This window comes from Rhinolophus sinicus, chromosome 11 (assembly GCF_057876585.1).
Source record: "Rhinolophus sinicus isolate RSI-liver-muscle chromosome 11, RSI-T2T, whole genome shotgun sequence".
Lineage (NCBI taxonomy): Eukaryota > Metazoa > Chordata > Mammalia > Chiroptera > Rhinolophidae > Rhinolophus > Rhinolophus sinicus.
This window is the reverse complement of record NC_142511.1, coordinates 17,014,122-17,032,846: the sequence shown is the minus strand read 5'-3', so window position 1 is coordinate 17,032,846 and position 18,725 is coordinate 17,014,122. Positions and strand designations below refer to the sequence as shown.

Sequence of the window (18,725 nt, the reverse complement as noted above, 5' to 3'; positions counted from 1 at the left end):
TGCCCAAGCTCCATCCTCCATCCTTGGCCCTGCTCTTCTCATTCTGAGGCTTGTCACCCAGTCTTTCTCTACTGAGATCTCTCTCCTGGTCCTCTCTTCTGGAATATCTCACAGATTCCTGACCTTCCGCATGAGCAGCACTAAATTTATTATCCATCCAGACACATTTCTCTGTGGTCTCTGTCGCACAGTCCGGTGCCAATAGCTGCCCAGACACCCCAGCAGAGGGCATGGGGCATCTTCTGTGGGGCCCACACCCAACCGATCTTTAAGGCTATATATTAGGTTGGTGCAAAAGTAATTGTGGTTTAAAAGGCTAAAAATAATTACAAAAACCACAATTACTTTTGCACCAACTTAATAATTCCTATGCCACGGCTGATCCAGGTTTTGTGGGGACTGAAACCATTTGGGACACCCTCTTCCAGAAAAAATAATTCAAATGTGGACATAAAAATTAAAATGTAATTATAATGAGAAAATAAATCTTATCGAAATACCACAAATATGACAAAAATCCCAAAAATAGCATACTTTTTTTTTCATTAATGGCTAACGTACTCCATATGCTTTTATATCATATATTTTGGGGCTGCTTATTCTTTGACCACCTCTTCATATAACAATGCTTTGGAGAGTTATTTTTATAGAGAGAATAGAAAGATCGTTCAATCTTTCATGAAAAGTATTTTATTTCCGATGGTTGAGATTCACAAGTCATGGGATTCTGCACAGAAATATATCTGATGCTTACTCCCTAAAAATTCTATTCTGGTCAATTCTATTTCCAATGAGTCCCATCAAAAAGTGTTTGTATGTATAAGTGTATCAGCTGCACTGTCAGATATACTCCAGACAGTGAGACCTTCCTTTTCAACCAGGTTTCCATGAGAACCGAATCCTCCACTTTCCCGTAGTTAATGATGAGAATAATCATGCCAGTAGCTTTGATTCCATATATTTCAGACTTCCAGACCACTTATTCTGGTGCTGGCATGGGAGGGCACATTCATATCACGATACTCTCTGCCCTGCCCTTTTGCTGCCCGTGCCAGGTGAGTGGGCACAGGGGGTGTTAAGGGCATCCTGGAAGCCATTCCTACACCAGGTTTGCAGCACTAACAACTCTGCTCCCAAACCAAATGTACAGCAACTCAACCCCCCTTCACTCTGTCTCTCAAAAATGCCCATGATCACCCCAGTGTCACCTCACAGGAAAAAAAATAATTTTTAAAAAATTCCTGTAAGAAAAAGATGAATGTAGTCCCATCGTATAAAAGGGGGAGGGAGGGTTAACCATTACAGATAGAGGGAAAGTAGTCATCACTCCCAATTCTAGATGCCCTACTAGCATAGAAACCCCATGCGGGCAGGCAATGTCTTATTCATTAATTTGTCCCCTTCCCCTAACCCAGTCCCTCACTGAAGGACTAACCAGCACTAGAACCGAGGGCACTGAAGCACGGAGAGCTTACGGAACTTCCCCAGGTTACCCAGAAAAAACGCAGGGTTAGCACTCACACGCAGGCAGAGCATGCACTCCCTTTAATCCATGGTTTAAATGGTAAATATATAATGAACATTCCCACTGGGGCAAGTAGCACTTGGATTAGAAGAGTTGCCCCCCAAAAAGATCCAGCACATACCATCAAAGCAGAAGTGTGTGCACTTAATAACCTACAGAGGCGGGAAACCGGTTGGCTCAGTTGGTTTGAGCTCAGTGCTCATAACACCATCGTCATGGGTTCAATTCCCACATGGGCCAGTGAGCTGCACCCTCCGCAACTAGAGTGAAAACAATGACTTGACTTGGAACTGATGGGTCCTGGAAAAACACACTGTTCCCCAATAAAAATTTTTAAAAAAGCCCAAGAACCTATAGAAGCATCACAGTAGCATATTTCACACAAAAATTAAGGAATTAATTTTTCTTTGCCCCCCCCCATTTTATTTTCTGTGGAAAGACATCTAGTATAGTAATAGCGTTTTAACTAGTTGTGCAATGCTGGTATCTAGTGCAGCCCTAAATTGTGGTATACTCTGGGGATTATAACAGCCTAGTATCTGAAGAGAGTGCTTATCATTCTCTTTAAAACAAGAAATAAGATAGTTGTCATTTGTGACTCACTTTAAAAAATAGTTTCACGGATTTCCTATAAGACTTATTACCACCTACAGCTAATTTATCATTTCCTTGGAGATATCTCCAACTTCTCATTGTGTCTAGCACAGAGCCGGGCTCACATCTGCTGAATGAATAAACTGTAAGTGACTTCCACTGGCTTGGCTGTAGATTTCATTAGAAGGAGAATAATAGCTTCGGTATTCCCCCACACATTCAAGATGGATGCGGGGGCTGTTTCAAGAAATCTGTTCTCTCCTACCAGTTGCCAGTAGTCTTCGCTTGGTTAGGGCAGAAAGAGCCGTAGGTTTGAGTAAAACAGCAGCCGAAAGTGCTTCTCAATAGGACCTTATCTAGTTTGTTACTTCCCTGCAGTAGACTCGAAGTACACAAAATTGGATGGACCTTTATTCTTGGTTCCTTATACTCTGTCATCATTGGTTCATGAGTGGACTTTTTGTAATTATTTATTACGTATTTCCTCATTTATAATATAACAAACATCTCTAAACCCTCTACCTAATCTAAGAACCAGAACAGTGACAATCCACTTCTATGCTCCTCTCCATGTGACCCCCATCTCTCCCACCCCCAGTATCCTATATTGTGTGTTTATAATTGTATTGCTCCTTTTAATTAAACTTTTTTTATTTTGAGATATTTGTAGATTCCCTTGCGATGACATTCCACATGCCCTCTACTCACTTTCCCACAGTGGTAAAATCTTGCAAAAATTATAGTGCAATATCACAGTCAGATAGTGGCACTGACACAGTCACAATACAGAACATTTTCTCACCACCAGGATCATTGGGTTGTCAATACCTCTTCTAATCACAACCACTGTTCTCCCATGCTTGCCCCCCCACCCTTAGCCCCTGGCAACCACCACTCTCTTCTCCTTGTCTACAATATTATCATTTCAAAGATGTATAAATGTCGTCATACAGTATATAATCTCTTGGGAGTGACTTTTTTTTTACTCAGCCTAAGTCTCTGGAAATTCATCCAGGTTGTTGCCTGTATCAATAGTTCACTTTTATTGTCGTTTGTTGAGTCGTATGCCGTGGTAGGGATATACCAATTTGTTTAATCATTTATCTACTGAAGGTAATCTGGGTTGTTTCCAGTTCTTGGCTGTTATAAATAAAGCTGTTATAAACATTTGTGTATAGGATTCTGTGTGAACATAAGTCTTCATTTCTCTGGGAAAATGCCCAGGAGTGCAATTGCTGGGTCATAAAGTAGTTGAATGTTTAGTTTTGAAAATGTTTAGTTTTTTAAAACACTGCCAAAGGGTTTTCCAGAGTGGCTGAACCATTTTAAATTCCCACGAGCAATGGATGAGTGGTACTATTTCTTGGCATGCTCCTCAGCATTTGGTGTTGTCACTATTTTTCATTTTAGCCATTCTGACAGGTGTGTAGTAACATCTCATTGTGATTTTAATTAGCATTTCCCTAATGGCTAATGACGTTGAACATCTTTTCATGTGTTGATTTTCCATCCGCATATGCTCATCAATGAAATGTCTCTTTATGTTTTTTATTTTATAATTGTTTTTTTTGTGGTTCTGCTGTTGACTTTTGAGAGCTCTTTATATATTCTAGATACTAGTCCTTTGTCAGTTAATGTGGTTAGCAAATATTTCCTGCCACTCTGTGGCTTGTCTTTTCATCCTTTTAACAGGGTCTTTTTCAGAACAGACATTTTTAATTTTGATGAAATCCAATTTACCAATTTTTCCTTTTATGGATCATTATTTTGGAGTCTAAAAACTCTTTAGATTCTGAGGAGTCTCTCCTAGTTTTTCCTGAAGATTCTCTCCTAGTTTTTCTAAATGTTTCATAATTTCATATTTTATATTTAAGTGCATGATTTATGTTAATTTTTCTGTAAGGTGTGAGTCTTAGGTTGATGTTCATTTTTTTTTTTTTTTTTTAAATCTATGGATGTCCAATTGCTCCGGCACTTTGTTGAAAAGACTATCTTTCCTCCACTGAATTGCTTTTACATCACCGTCAAAAATCAGCTGGGCATATTTGTGTGGGTCTATTTCTAGGTTCTCTAGTCTGTTCTGGTTATATATGTGTCTATCTCTTTGCCAATGCCACAGTTTTGATTATTATAGCTATATAATAAGTCTTGAAATTTGATAGATTGTTCCTCCCACTTTCTTCTTATTTCCCAAGACAGTTGTAGCCATTCTAGTTCCTTTGTCTTTCCATATAAATTTTAGAATAATCTTGTGTATATCTACCAAAAAATCTTGCTTGGATTTTTATAGGAATTACATGAAACCCATAGGAAAATGTGGGGAGAATTGATATCTTTACTAGGATGAGTCTTCGCATCCGTGAGCACAGTATGTCTCTCCATTTAGAATTTTATTTCTCTCATCAGCATTTTGTAGCTGTTAGCATACAAGTCCTATACATGTTTTGTTAGATTAACACCTGTTTGTTTTTTAGTGACTGTAAATTGTATTGTATTTTAAATTTTAGTGTCCATGTGTTCACTTGATTTACTGGTTTATCTTGTGTTCTGTGAACTTGCTGAACTCGCTTACTAGTTTTAGGAATTTTTTGTAGATTCCTTGGGATTTTCTATAGAGACAATCATGTCATCTGCAAATAAGAACAGTTTCATTTCTTCCTTTCTGATCTGTATATATTTTTTTTATGTTTTCTTGCCTTTTCTGCACTGACTAGAATTTCCAGCACTATATTGGAAAAGATCTGTGAGAACAAACCTTCTTGCCTTGTTTATGGTCTTTGAGGGGAAAGCATTTGGTCTTTCACTAAATATAATGCTAGCTGTAGTTTTTTGTAGATGCTCTTTATCAAACAGTGGAAGTTCCCCTTTATTCCTATTTCTCTGGGAGTTTTTAATCATGAATCACTGTTGAATTTTGTCAAATACTTTTTCTGCATCAATTAATATAACTGTGTGCTTTTTCTTCTTTAGTTTACTAATGTGGTGGGTTATATTGATTGATTTTCAAATATTGAACCTATCTTGTACCCTTGGAATACACTCTATTTGGTCGTGATGTATAATCCATTTTATATGCTGCTAAATTCTACTTGCTAATACTTTGCTTAATTTTTTCTGTATTCATAAAGGATGTTGATTTGTATTTTTCTTTACTTTGTACTGACTTTGTCTGGTTTTGGTATCAGGGTAATAGTACTAGCTTCATCAAATGTAATGGGAAATCTTTCTGGGAGAGATTTATAGAATTGGTGCTAATTCTGCTGTCATGCAGAAGTCCCTGCTTGCTGCACCATTTGTCATGCGGGGCGGCCTGCGGGGCCTCTGGTCCTGCTCCCCACATAAGAATGCAGGACATGGTGAGGCCAAAAAGGAACACCCACTGAGCCAAAGATAAGGGAGTCATATCACTATAGTCTCACTGGCGGCCAGGGAGACACACGCAGTAGTAGCCACACGATCCACAGTCCGCCATTCACTTCTCGGCCTGCCAACCAACCAACCAATCAATTCAGCCCCACAGTTACATCAGTAGCCAATTGGCTAACCGGTTATAGCTGATGGCCAACCAGTCACAGTTGATGGTCATTCACTACCCGAGCCAGCACCTCCCCATGCGAGGCCGAGAGCCTGGAAACTGCTTTCTGGGACTCTGTCCGCACATCTGCTTTAAACATTGAGTAGAATTCTCCAGTGAAACCTTTCTGGATCTGGAGATTTCTTTTTGGGGAGTTTTAAAATTCTGAAGTCAATGCCATTAGTAGTTATAAGGCTATTAAAATTATCTATTTTGTGATAGGTGAGTTGTAGTAGTTCATTTCTTTGAGTAATAGATCCATTTTGTCTAGTTGACAGATCTATGTGTGTATAATTGCTCATGGTATTCCTTTATCATTTTTTTGATGTCTGGAGCTTCTCTAGTCATATTCCCCATATGGATCACCTGTGTCTTCTCTCTTTTTTCCTTGGTCAGTCTTGCTAGAGGTTTATCAATTTTTCTTGATCTTTTCAAAGAATCAGCTCTTTGTTTCAGTGGTTTATTTTTAATTTGTATTAATATTTATTATTCCTTTTTTTTTTCTTCCTTGCTTTGGACTTATTTTGCTGTTTTCTAGATTCTTGAGATGAATGCTCAAAACATTTAGTGCCATAAATTTCCCTCTTGGCACTGCTTTAGTCGTATCACCCAAATTTTTCTATGTTGTCTTTTTATTTCCGTTCATGTCAAAGTATTTTTAAAATTTCTCTTGAAATTTCCTATTTGGCCAATGAATTATTTATTAGAGTGTTCAGTCCAAGTGTTTGAAGATTTTCCTGTTATCTTTCTGTTACTGATTTCTAGTTTGATTCCAATATGGTCAAAGAATACACTTTGTATAATTCTAATTATTTTTAATTTGTTGAGGTTTGTTTTATGGCCCAATTATAGTCTATCTTGGTATATGTTTCATGGGTACTTGAAATGAATGTGCATTCTGCTGTTGTTGGATGGAGTTTTGTATAAATATCTACCTGATCATGGTTGATGGTAGTGTTGAATTTCTATAGCCTTGCTGATACTTGTCTAGTTGTTCCACCAATCATTGTCAGATATCTTAATTTTTGCCTCTCTGGTAAGTAGAAAACACTATCTTATTGTGGTCTTGAGTTGCATTTCCCTGAGTTCTAGTAAGACTGAGGATGAAATTAAATATCTTCCTTCCTTCTTAAATTGCACTTTTTAAAACACGTAGTTGAGACTTTCCCAATTACTCAAACCTATTGCCTTTTTCTCTTATTTCTAGGTTTTGGTTTTACATATGTAGTGACCCATGCTGATGCATCTGAATAGAGAAGCCAGGAATATGTCTGTGGATAATTCTCCTTGTGTATCTCCACCTTGGCACCATGCCACAAGCAATTAGACACATACTGAGATCAAAAACCTCCAATGACTCCCCATTTTCTGACAAATACAGTCCTAGACCAGAGCCTATCATTTAAAGCCTCTATGATGTACTTCTGATTTAACTAATACAGCTATGTCAATGTCTCACTATTCCCTAGCTAAGTAGGTCCCTGCTTCCACATTTTTGTCCATCCCTCTGCTAGAATGTTCTTTGTTAACCAAAATCCTACTTAACATTTTCGCTGCAACAGCATGTTCCTCTAGAGTGAATGATATTTCCATGTCACTGATGTGGCATTGGACTTTACCCCATGAGCTCCGTGTTCCTGAAAGGAAGTTTAGGAAAGCAGATGTACATTTTTCTATATTTTTGTGTTTTTCAAGAATGAATCACAATAGAAAATTTTTATACTTTAAAGTAATCATTTATTTTAATAAAGCGTAGCACCTTAACTGTATTTACCTAAAAATATAAATACTGTTTTTAATTATTTTCTGTGCATTTTTGATACATTATGGAGAACAAACTTGAAATCTATTAACGCAGTGAAAAGGTTAAACTTTAAATGTGGCTCACACTCTCCCTCTAAGGAGACTTGATCATCCCACTGGAAGCGATTGCCCATTTCGGTTGTCCTATAACATCTGCCATATGCTGGTACATAGCTTGGTAACAGAATGCACACATCTGGGAAACTACTGGGTGGCCTCATGTCAGTAATTCAGACCAGGATTGTCTTGTTTCTTGACATCCATTTCTTGGCTTGTCGGCAAAGTGCTTCTTTATTAATGTTCTAGCTCCCATAATGAACATTATTAAAATTCCATCTCAAATGATCAAATCATCAACAGTGATATATCAGGCAAACCCCCAATTTGTTGAGCAGAAATATCACCTAATGCAACAGATTAGAAGAATGAATTATTTAGAATACTGATAAACTCATGCTTAAAGCGATTTCTATATACATGTCAGTTAAATGTGGGAGATGAACTAGTCTCTCAATCGCAAAACAATTGAAAAAATGTATTTGAAAAATCTGATTAGTTTTATTGTGGGCGGAAGTGGACAACACTCCTCTGAGTTCTGAACTTTTTTGTGTCTTCAAGTGAGGTGACAGTTGAGTAGACTGTATAATATAAAAGGACTTAAAAGAAAACAAGTCTAGACACTACCCTGTGTTATTTTTAAAGCAAGAAATTCCAGGCAAATCTCATACAACCTATCTATATAAAAGTAGCCGTAAATTTTTAATCTCATACGGGTGCAATTTCACACACCAGGCAATTCCACTCTGTATTAAAAATTGAACTACACCTTTTTAAGGTACAGAAGACTAAAAGAAATTTCTGTAAATAAGATTCTCATCTTCTTATAAAACTGAATCACATTTATTAAGAAAAATGAGAAAATAATTCTTATTGATAATTAATGATAAACTACTATGCACTTAATTAATAATTAAATTATCGGTACCATCCATATTTCCTTTACCCAGTGACAACTGCTTACTATATAGAAGAACCTTGGATTGTTCTAGATCTATTTGGGTTCATGTGGAGGCAAGACTATACCTGCCAGATTTATTTATTTATTTATTTATTTATTTATTTATTTATTAATGAAGAGACTGTAGCCACACTCACTATTCCAGGACTTAATAATGCGGCTGGTCAGCAGTTCTGCATGTTTCAGTTCCACATGCTGTTCTTCAAATCCATTTCCTCTTGTTCTCTCCCCAGCAGAAGCAAAAAAGTGCTGGCCTCTCCCCTGTGCCTAAGAATCTTCCACAGAATTGAACCACTGCACCTTCACCCTGCTCTTCTCTGGTGTGAATCGATCAAGTGTGTGTCTCCTTGGCATTTGAGTCTCATTTTCCAATCATTCTATCACTTTGAACCTTCTCAGAGGCTGAGAGCCAGGCATGATTTTCCTAACAACTGGTCGACTTGGTTCCTGGCATCCTCCTTCCTGACAGCAGGCGGCTGAATCAGATGGTTTTTCACTTCTGACTTTATGTAGCTCTTCATGGGGCCTAGCTTAGGACTCTGCTTGTGGCAAATATTTAATAAGCTTTACTGGCTGTCTGACTCAAGAGGGTGGTTCCTAATAGGAGCCACAAAGAGTAAAGGCAGTTCCAGGAATTTGCTGGTGGTCGTGGTGGTGGTGGATTAAGCCGGGAAAACAATGCACGCCTCTGCCGATTTCCCAGTCACTTCACTTCTCCCACATTCATCACAAAGAATGTGACCATCTACGGAACCACACATCGCCCCTTGCAATGTGCTCCCTGGCAGGGGACATGCCCTGGGGTTTGTGTTCTTCAAGGAGCTCAGGCTGCTTTATTCAACGTGGAATGGTGCTCTAGGTAGTTGGGTCTCCTCCTGGTTTTCTTGTTTCTTTTCAAGGAAGACACTTTTAAACGTGGTAGTGTTGAAGCTGGCATCACTGCACCCTGGTACCCATGAGAGATACAGCCAGCCATGTGCGTCCTGTGCCTCAATCTGAACCCCTCCAGAAGGAGCTGGGAAGATGCGATGGGGGGAGCCCAAGCAGTGGAGTGACAGGGAGTCTCAGACTCAGTAAACGCTCAACGTTTGCAGAAGCATTCCCAGCACTGCCAAGCTTCTGCAGAAAGTCCTGGACTATTCTGTCCAACACCTTCCCAAATTGACCCTGCATTCTTTGCAAACAATTATTCACCAACCCTTTCATCCATCTTACTCTTGTGTCTTGTATTTTCTCTTTTAAGGTCATACCACTTGCCAGAATATCCCCAATCAACCTCTATCTTCTCCCATCATTCAAAGGGTTCCTGAAACCACCTCTTCCAGGAAGTCTTCCCTGACTAACTAGAACAATGAAACCCTTTGGCCTCCTTCTATACTAACCACTCTCCTCAAAGAACTTCCCCTTTGTTTCCACAGAACGTAAATGCTGCAATTTATTTATTGTTGAATATGTGTTTTGAGTAGACTCTCAGGAAGGATATAATAGGTGATGTCTTTCGAGAAGTAGGATGGTGTTTCACACAGCAGCCAACAAGCGCTGCTGCTATATGTGTGACTTTGCAGGTAGTTACTCAGACTTTGTCTTCAGGACTAGAACTTCTCCATTTCTAGTGGTGCTGCTTCTGTGTGACGCATTAGCCAGATGCTTCAGTACTAGTCACTGAACAGATGCTTACTGAGAACCTACTATGAGCCAAGCAAGCACTGTGTTAGATACAAGGAATGTAGTGCTTACTGAAAGTTTTTGAAGACTATTGTGATTGCCCATCAGTTTGGTGGCCCACAATGAACCATGCCTCTCAGCATTCATGCCCTTGTGTAGCACCCCCCCCCCACCACCACCACTTCTTGAATCTGAGCTGGCCTGTGACCTGCTTTAATTAATATAGTAGAAGTGATGCTGTGCCGGTTCCAGGCTTAAGCCCAAACAAATCTGGAAGTTTCTGTTTTGTGGTTTGGGGAGCCATGAGCTACTATTTTTGTAATGGTTTGTTATGCAAAAATTGATAACGAAAAACCAAACAAAACTATAATTCCTGAAAGCAGGAGAGGAGTATGTGATCTTCCAAAGTGGCTTCAAGAAACAAACCAAATGGATAGAAATGTAATAATCAAGCATAGTCATGGTAGCAATAGGCCTTCAAAAACAAGCAAACAAACAAACAAACCATACCAAGTTCTTGGCTTAAAAACAGTAACCAAAGGTTATTTGTTCACAGTTCTACAATCTGAACTGGGCTCAGCTGGGTGGTTCTTCTGCCGGTCTTGCCGGTGGTCACTCATGTGGTCACTCTGCTATCAGGTAGGAGGATGCCAGCAACCAAGTCGACCAGTTGTTAGGAAAACCATGCCTGGCTCTCAGCCTCTGAGAAGGTTCAAAGTGATAGAAAGATTGGAAAATGAGACTCAAATGCCAAGGAGACACACACTTGATTGATTCACACCAGAGAAGAGCAGGGTGAAGGTGCAGTGGTTCAATTCTGTGGGAGATTCAATTCTTTTGGTGGGTTGGCTGGAGGCTGGGTTCAGCTAGGACTTGGGATGGCCGAGCTTCTCTCTGTTTCCCTGTAGTCTCAGGGCCTCTCCCTTTCCAAGTAGACTCTCCCCGTGATTTCTCCAGGAGAGCAGCTGGACTTCTTACATATAAGTGTGGTATAATGACAGGACATCTGACACACAGGGCAAGGGGGCAACAGGAAGAGACTGGAGGCAGGGGTTGGAGTCACACCACTTTGCTCGACTATGTCGTCTGCAGACCCATGGGAAGGTGTCTGGGTGTGTGCTCGCACGTCTGTCTCTGCATCATGAGAATGGAGATGAGAAGAGTCCCTAACTCATGGATTGCTTTGAGGATTAAATGAAATGATACATGTGGTGCTTCCAGCATGTTCCTGGCACACAGGAAGCACACAACACATGGTAACTATTAGTATTTTATTACTGTTACCTTCAGCAAATAAGTTGATAAGATGATATTTAAACATTTGTAGGGACATATTTTTGTATAATTCTGGGCATACAGTGAATTCTTTATATGCTTGTTTTAAAAATATGCTACTTTAAACAATTCTTTAATTCGCACAATTAATGGCCTTTCACTGGATTTTGCTGGAGTGTCACAGTCGTGGCTTTACTTAACCTCTTCTTTCACGTTGGGTAATCTTTTATCTTGGATAAAAGAGTAGAATAAATTGTGACCTCATGTAACTAGAACAAATCTGACATCATGAGTTTGTTTAGACAATCTGTCTTTTAAATCAGATTTATAGGGAGATATGAAAGAAAAGTTTTGTTAGGAAAAAAATGGTTTCTGAGAATTCTGAGGCTCCGATCTGATGTATTAAAAAGTGACGGGAACCACAGGATCTATCTTCACGTCATACGTACCATTTGATGAGCTTCCCCAGAGTGTAATATCTTCACAGCCAACACAGGGAATAAACCTGACCATGGTCCCTTTGTTGTCACATTGCAGCTTGTCCCTCCTCTGTTTCCTCTCTCTCTGACTCAGTTAACAACTGGGGGGTGGGGAGGATGGGCAGAGTCCCCAGCAAATTAAGTCCAGTGTTTCAGGGAGGGCTGGGGGTTGGGGGTGAAGGTCACAGAGTCCATCACCGCGTTGGAGAAAAGGTAACATGTATTAACGGTTTTGAACTTTTGTTCCCTTTGAGTGTGAAAGGCAAAAGACATGAGGACTCATTTTAGTAAAATGTATTTCTGGAGAAGCATTTGTCAAATCTGAAGTTTCTTTAAAAGAAGGATTATTCGGTTGGGCTTATAACAAAGAGAAACTGCAGTATCAAGATTTGCCGGTATCTTACAGGAATTTCTCAGTACCTCATCGTTTCTGAAACCGGGCAAAACAATTTCTTGCAAGCAGCTAATTCCACAGAAGTGAATGTCACTCTCATCTTCCCTCTGGGCGCCCGGAACCCCAGCAACGTTGCATGTTTGCGCTCCGCACTCCTGTCCTGGGCCTTTCCCTCTGCTCCCTTCTTGCCACACTATTGGATTCCCAGCTGCCACTGACATCTCTCGGGACCAATGGCAGACTGCTGGTGGGCAGGGTCTGCGCCTTGGTTTACAAGTGTATATCCACACACCTTAGCACACTATTTGGACTCCTTGAGTATCTGTAGAATGAAAGAAGGCGTGATTATGACAAATGATTTCAAAACATTGTTTGGAATGTGGCTGGGAAAGATCCTAAGGCTCTGGAGCTGGCATGTGCGACACCTGGCGCACAGGTGTCCTAGAAGTTGGCCACCTGTTATTATTCTGCCACTGTCATCCGCTAATTTCTACCCCTTCACAGGACCAGAGGTGGGCAGATGTGCCATATGGAGAGAAGAGACCAGAGAGAATTCATATCCACACTTGTTTTAACTTTTTCCCACCATTTTTTTTTTTTTAAACAGGGAAGGGAATGAAGCAAGATACGCAGGTCAAGGCCTCCCCTCTTCTCCTTTTCCCATCTACTCTTCTGGTGGAGATGCTCAACTGTAAAATGGCTCGACAGAAAAGGAGCTTCAAATGCAGGAACAAAGGAACAGGGATCTCTAACCTGAGCCGTGAACCGGCTAGTGCTGCAAAGGGCCGGGAAAGAGGACAGAGGGGCTGCTGGGATGACACAGGCAACGAGGACCCTGAAGGGGGAGGGTAGCCACTGGCTGCTTCATGGAAGAACAGAACCTCAGAAGAGCTGGAAAGAATGAGAAAAGAGTGAAATGCTCAAGTCTCAGACACTTAGGGCCTGGTGAAGAGGGCAATGTTCCATCAAGGTGACATGAGGGACAGGAGTGGACAGAGAGCCATCGTGATGGAGGTGGGCCACAGAGCCACACATGTGAGCAGCAAAGGGAGGCCTTAAAATCCGTGACCAGGTGTGAGCCCAAAGGCATGGGAGCCATTCTCTGAATGAGGCTAGTTGAGGTGATGATACAAACAGCCTGACCTTTCACAGGCACAGACATGAGCTGGATGGAGCAGGGGAATCTCAGGAACCGGGTTATCTGGTTATCCCAAGCCACCCAGAAGTCAAGGGAATGCAGCCAGAGGAAAACAGGGCCAGAGGGCGAATAACACCTGTAATGTCACATGGTCAGTGTGAGGGGTGTGAGTGCCACCCTCTGCTCTGATGTGCAGGGACCTGGGGACTAGACTTCAACTCTAGGAGCCAGAAAACTAGAGTTCTAATTCAGGCAGTTTCCTCATGATTTCCCCTCGGTCCTTTAAATCCCGCCTTCACCCCTCACTCCCACCCCCTGCAATAGTTAAGCTCATCTTCTAAGCTCAATAAATAATGACTATGAATGCCACCGTCATTAATGCCTGAGACTGTGATCCAGGGGAATGAAGTTAGAAATCTGCAGTATAAAATCATTCATTCATTCAAGTAATATTATTAAGGGCCCACACAGTACAAGCAACGTAGGCATACAGCGATGAAACTGGGAGGGCTTTTCACCCTGGAAGCTTCATATAAACATAGTATTGATTTCCCCACGTTTTTTTCCTATAAAATCCCCCCAAACCCTTCAATGGTTCCCTAGAAAGATATTTTTTTTCTTCGTTTCTGTACACAGAGGTTTGATAATAGAATCTATTTGCACAACAAATGGTTAGGGGAAGAAAAATAACAGACTTCCAAAAAACCTAAACTAAAACTCTCAGCTAAAAACACAGACTACAAATATTATCTAAAATACACTGGGACAATGGAACTTACACCCTGCGAAAGCCTCTGGCATATAATTTCTTTCTCAATTCTCAGTGATATGAAGATAGTGTCGAAGGTCATTCGTGTTCACTCGCATTTGTGTTCGTTTTTAAATCACTTATACATCAAATTTATTTTATGCACCTAATTTAAAGAATCAAATCTATAAGACTTACAACAAAAATCAAGCCTTTGGCCTTCTTCCCTTATCTAGATTCACCCACAAAAGTTAACCACCTTCCACTCTCTTAGCTGTGTTTTCCTGGGATTTCCTGAATAATGCCTGTATTGGGCTCTCTCTGAATTCAGCTATTTTAGAGATGATGCACTGACTTTCAATTGTGGTGAAGATTTCATTGTCCAGCTTTCCCATTTCACGACTGATACTCAGATGGGCACACACATCTACAACCATCTGAGTTGTTTCCGTACTGCAAAGTGAACTTCTGTACTGGTTGGGACAGAAGCTTCCTCAGCGCCCCATCCTGGCATGCTGCCTGCTCCAGTTCCTGTCCTGGGATGCCCTGACTTCTGCAGAAGAGAGCAGCTAAGGGGACCCGCCCAGAACCCTGCTCCAGCGCTCGGACCACCCTCTTCCAACCGGCCAGGGCCTGTGCTGTATTCATTGCGAATTCCCAGTCCTTCTACCCTCCAATATAACTCTCCCTGCTTTTTGTTGAATTCAGATTTTGGGTGTTCATTATGAGGTCATGAGGTCTGTATAAATATAGTTCGCTGTGGAGCCAATCTGCAACGAGTATTGATACATCTCTTGTACAACTTTCTTCTTATGTGATGAATAAATGCCTGCTTTTTTGTTTCTTTGAACATCTGAATGCTATCATCTCATTTGTACAATTTTCCAGGGAGTTAAAACTATCACTTGTGTTGTCAGTTACAGTTTCTTCTCCTGAAACTATCTTTTGGAGGCTTATATATTTGTATCTCAATCTGAACTGACTGGAGTCTTCTCCAGATCTGCTGAATTGTGTCCTGTGGACTTGAGTTTGCTGCTGTCTTGAAGCCGCTCTTTTTTTTTTTTTTTTTTTAAGATTGTCTTGGGGAAGGGGAACAGGACTTTATTGGGGAACAGTGTGTACTTCCGGACTTCTCCAAGTCAAGTTGTCCTTTCAATCTTAGTTGGAAGGCACAGCTCAGCTCCAGATCCAGTTGCCTGTTGTTAGTTGCAGGGGTCGCAGCCCACCATCCCTTGCGGGAGTCGAGGAGTCCAACCTGCAACCTTGTGATTGAGAGGACGCACTCCAACCAACTGAGCCATCTGGCCACCCAGGAGCCCAGCGGCAGCTCATTGACTTCATTCTAATTTCGGAGGGTGCAGCTCCGCTGGCCCATGTGGGAATCGAACCGGCAGCCCCGTTGCCCAGAGCTCACGCTCTAACCAACTGAGCCACCTGTCTGCCCCCTTGAAGCCTCTCTTTGCTAGATGTCACGGCTGCTTCTTGTTTGGTTTACCTGTCATAGTAGAGCACACCCTCTAGTAGTGTCCCCATATGGGATGCTTTAAAGGTAAATTTGACTTTTATTATTTACTTCTTGCATTTTATTTTAGGTATGGCATGTCTGAGAATGGCTTTCGGCTAACCTCACACTTGATTGAGAGCTGGTACAGAATCCTAAGTTGCAAATCATTTATACTGAGAATTTCCAGATTGTATTGCACTAGACTTCTAGATTCAGGATTGTTGTTCAATTGTTTGATGCCATTCCAATTCCCCTTTTTTAAATAATCTTTTTCCCCTGGGAGACTCTTTTAGGAACTTCTCTTTAACATTGTTCAGTGACGTGCCTTGGTAGGGGTGATTTTGTTTTCTTGTCTTTTTCATTCCTTGTGCTGAATACTCAGTGGGCTTTCTTCATCTGGAGTCTTGGTACCTGAGAATGTTTCTTGTATTATTTCTATTTATTTACTCTCCTTTTAAATTGAGATATACTTCACACACCATACAATTCACCCATTTAAAGTGTACAGGCCTGTGGGTTTTAGTATATGCACCAAGCAACCATCACCACTATCAACTTTCGAGCATTTTCATCACCCCTGAGAGAAACCCCGCACCCACTGCATCACTCCCCATTCCTCCCACTTTCTCCCTTCCTCCAGCCCTAGGCAACCACTAATCTATCTTATTTCTATAGAATTGCCTATTCTGGACATTTCATAGAAATGAAGTCATACAGAAAACTAGTCTTTTGTGAGTGACTTCTGTCAGTTGGCATGTTTTCAAGTTTCATCCACACTGTAACCTGTGCTATAATTACTGTCAAATAATATTCCATCGGTTGGATATACCATGTTTTATTTGTCCCTCAGTTGACAGACACTTGAGCTGCTGCTATAAACATTCACGTACAAGTTGTTGTTTAGACATGGCTTCAATTCTCAGGAGGAAAACGGATCCAATAAATTTTCACTTCCTTTCCCCTCCTTGGTGAGAGTGAATGGCTGCTCATCATCAGTTCCAAGAAGTACAAAGTTCCCAAGAGCTGACCTGCCTATCCCTTCACCTGTAACAGTCTCCTTAGACAAGACCCATACATAGAGACTTACCAGATGGTCCACCAACCTACCATGTTCTCTCACAACCACCTGCTTTCATAAATTCTCTTCACACTGCCAGCAATCTTCCTGAGTATTTGCCTAAAACATTCAAGACTGCTCAAATGTCACCTCTTCCACAATTCCATGACTTCTCCCTAGTTAGCCACACATATATCCATGTAGCGTTTACTACATTGTATGACCAGCGTTCACTCACTCCTTCTCACTAGAATGAGCTTCTTGAAGACAATGTTCATCCTGTGAGTGTTTTCATTTGCTCTCAAACTTTGTAGAATGCTCACTATGATCACTAAGTGCCAAGTACTAGTCTGAGGACTTTGTATTATTTTAACTTATTTACTTCTCATAATCACCCGATGAGGTATTATCACCACATTACATGTGAGAAAACTGCAGCACGCAGAGGCCAGGTAACTTGCCCAATGCTATTTAACTGACAATGGTGAGCAGAAATCTGAATTCAAAGACCTGAACTCAAAGACCTGGCTCAGACTATGCTCTGAACCTCTCTGACTTTTGAACTGAGTAGGTGGCTACCATGTATTTGTTAAACAGATTAATGAATGAAGGGAAAACCAAAGCCTTCCACAGAAGTCAAACAAACTGTCTTAGAGATAGCTACATTTTAAAGCAAATAAAAAGTTTGATTTCATTAACTCTGTTCTCTATGCATCCCAGGCCATAAAGACGAAGGGACAGAAGTCAGGGTAGGATTTCTGTTGTTTAGTGTTATGAACTGAAGGTTTGTGTCCCCTCAAAACCCATATGTTGAAGCCCTAACCCCCCGTGTGGCTGTATTTGGAGATGGGGCCTCTGAGGAAGTCATTCAAGTTAAAGGAAGTCGTATGAATGGGGCCCTGACCCAGAAGGGTTAATGTCCTTATAAAAAGAGATGCCAGTACTCCCTCCTCCCACTGCCAACGAAGGAAGAGGACCTCGCCAGAGACCATGTTTGCCAGCACCTTGAACATGGATTTCAAGCCTCTAGAACTGTGAGAAATTCAATTTCTGTTGTTCAAGCCACCCAGGCTGTGGTATTTTGTTACAGCAACTCAAGCAGACTAATGCAGTTTCTAATGGCTGAAATTTGGAACACACAGATTTTTCTTCACTGATTTCAGAAGCTAACTCCCTTGGAACTAGATTTGACCTTCTTGTGTTGCATTTTCTTGTGTGTTTGTTATGGTTTTTGTAGAAATTAAATTTTAAGGCTCTGTCCAATCTGGTCTTTTACCATAGGGAGGTCAACATTTGATTTTTTATTTTTTCCTTCAACATTCCCAACAACTATAGACTTTGTTTTTTACCATCTTAGCTAGCTAGCTTACCTTAGTTTAGCTTAGCCTATGCAGACATTCAATTTCTCTTCTTAAAAATGTATACGAGCTTATCTAATATTACTACTGATAATGTAATAATGCAACCATGTTTATCTTATTTAATAATGTTAACATACGGTCTTTCCCAATGGTATTTCACTTGGAACTCTGCTATAACTACTGAATGAAACTTTGGGATCTCGAGGGATTTCAAGTTTCAGATATCTGAGGAGGGTTTTAAAATAAAACAAACTTTCTTTTTTTTAAACTATAGAAATGTCCAGACACAAGAGTAGACAGTACATATCCATCACACAAATGTAACATTATCAAGACTTTTGCCACATTTGCCTCAGCTTTTCCTTTTCCTTTTCTTATTTTCTTTGCTAACATATTTCATAGCAAATCCAAGAAATCAAGTCCATTAAATTCTATGTATATCAACACGTATCTCTTTAAAAAAGTAAATTACTTTCTTTTATAATCACAATGCAACTATCTAATCTAGGAGAATTAAGAATTGTTTGCAGACTTTTGGAGTGAATTTTACAGAATTTTATAGTTTGAAATAGTACCATATTCGAATAGCA

General features: G+C 40.5%; 1 protein-coding gene across 1 annotated transcript in view; it reads right to left on the bottom strand.

Moving 5' to 3' along the window:
* The window catches only part of NSL1 (NSL1 component of MIS12 kinetochore complex), a 51,131-nt gene that overhangs the window by 6,715 nt on the left and 25,691 nt on the right, over positions 1-18,725 (bottom strand). The gene's annotated exons all lie outside the window — the stretch shown is intronic.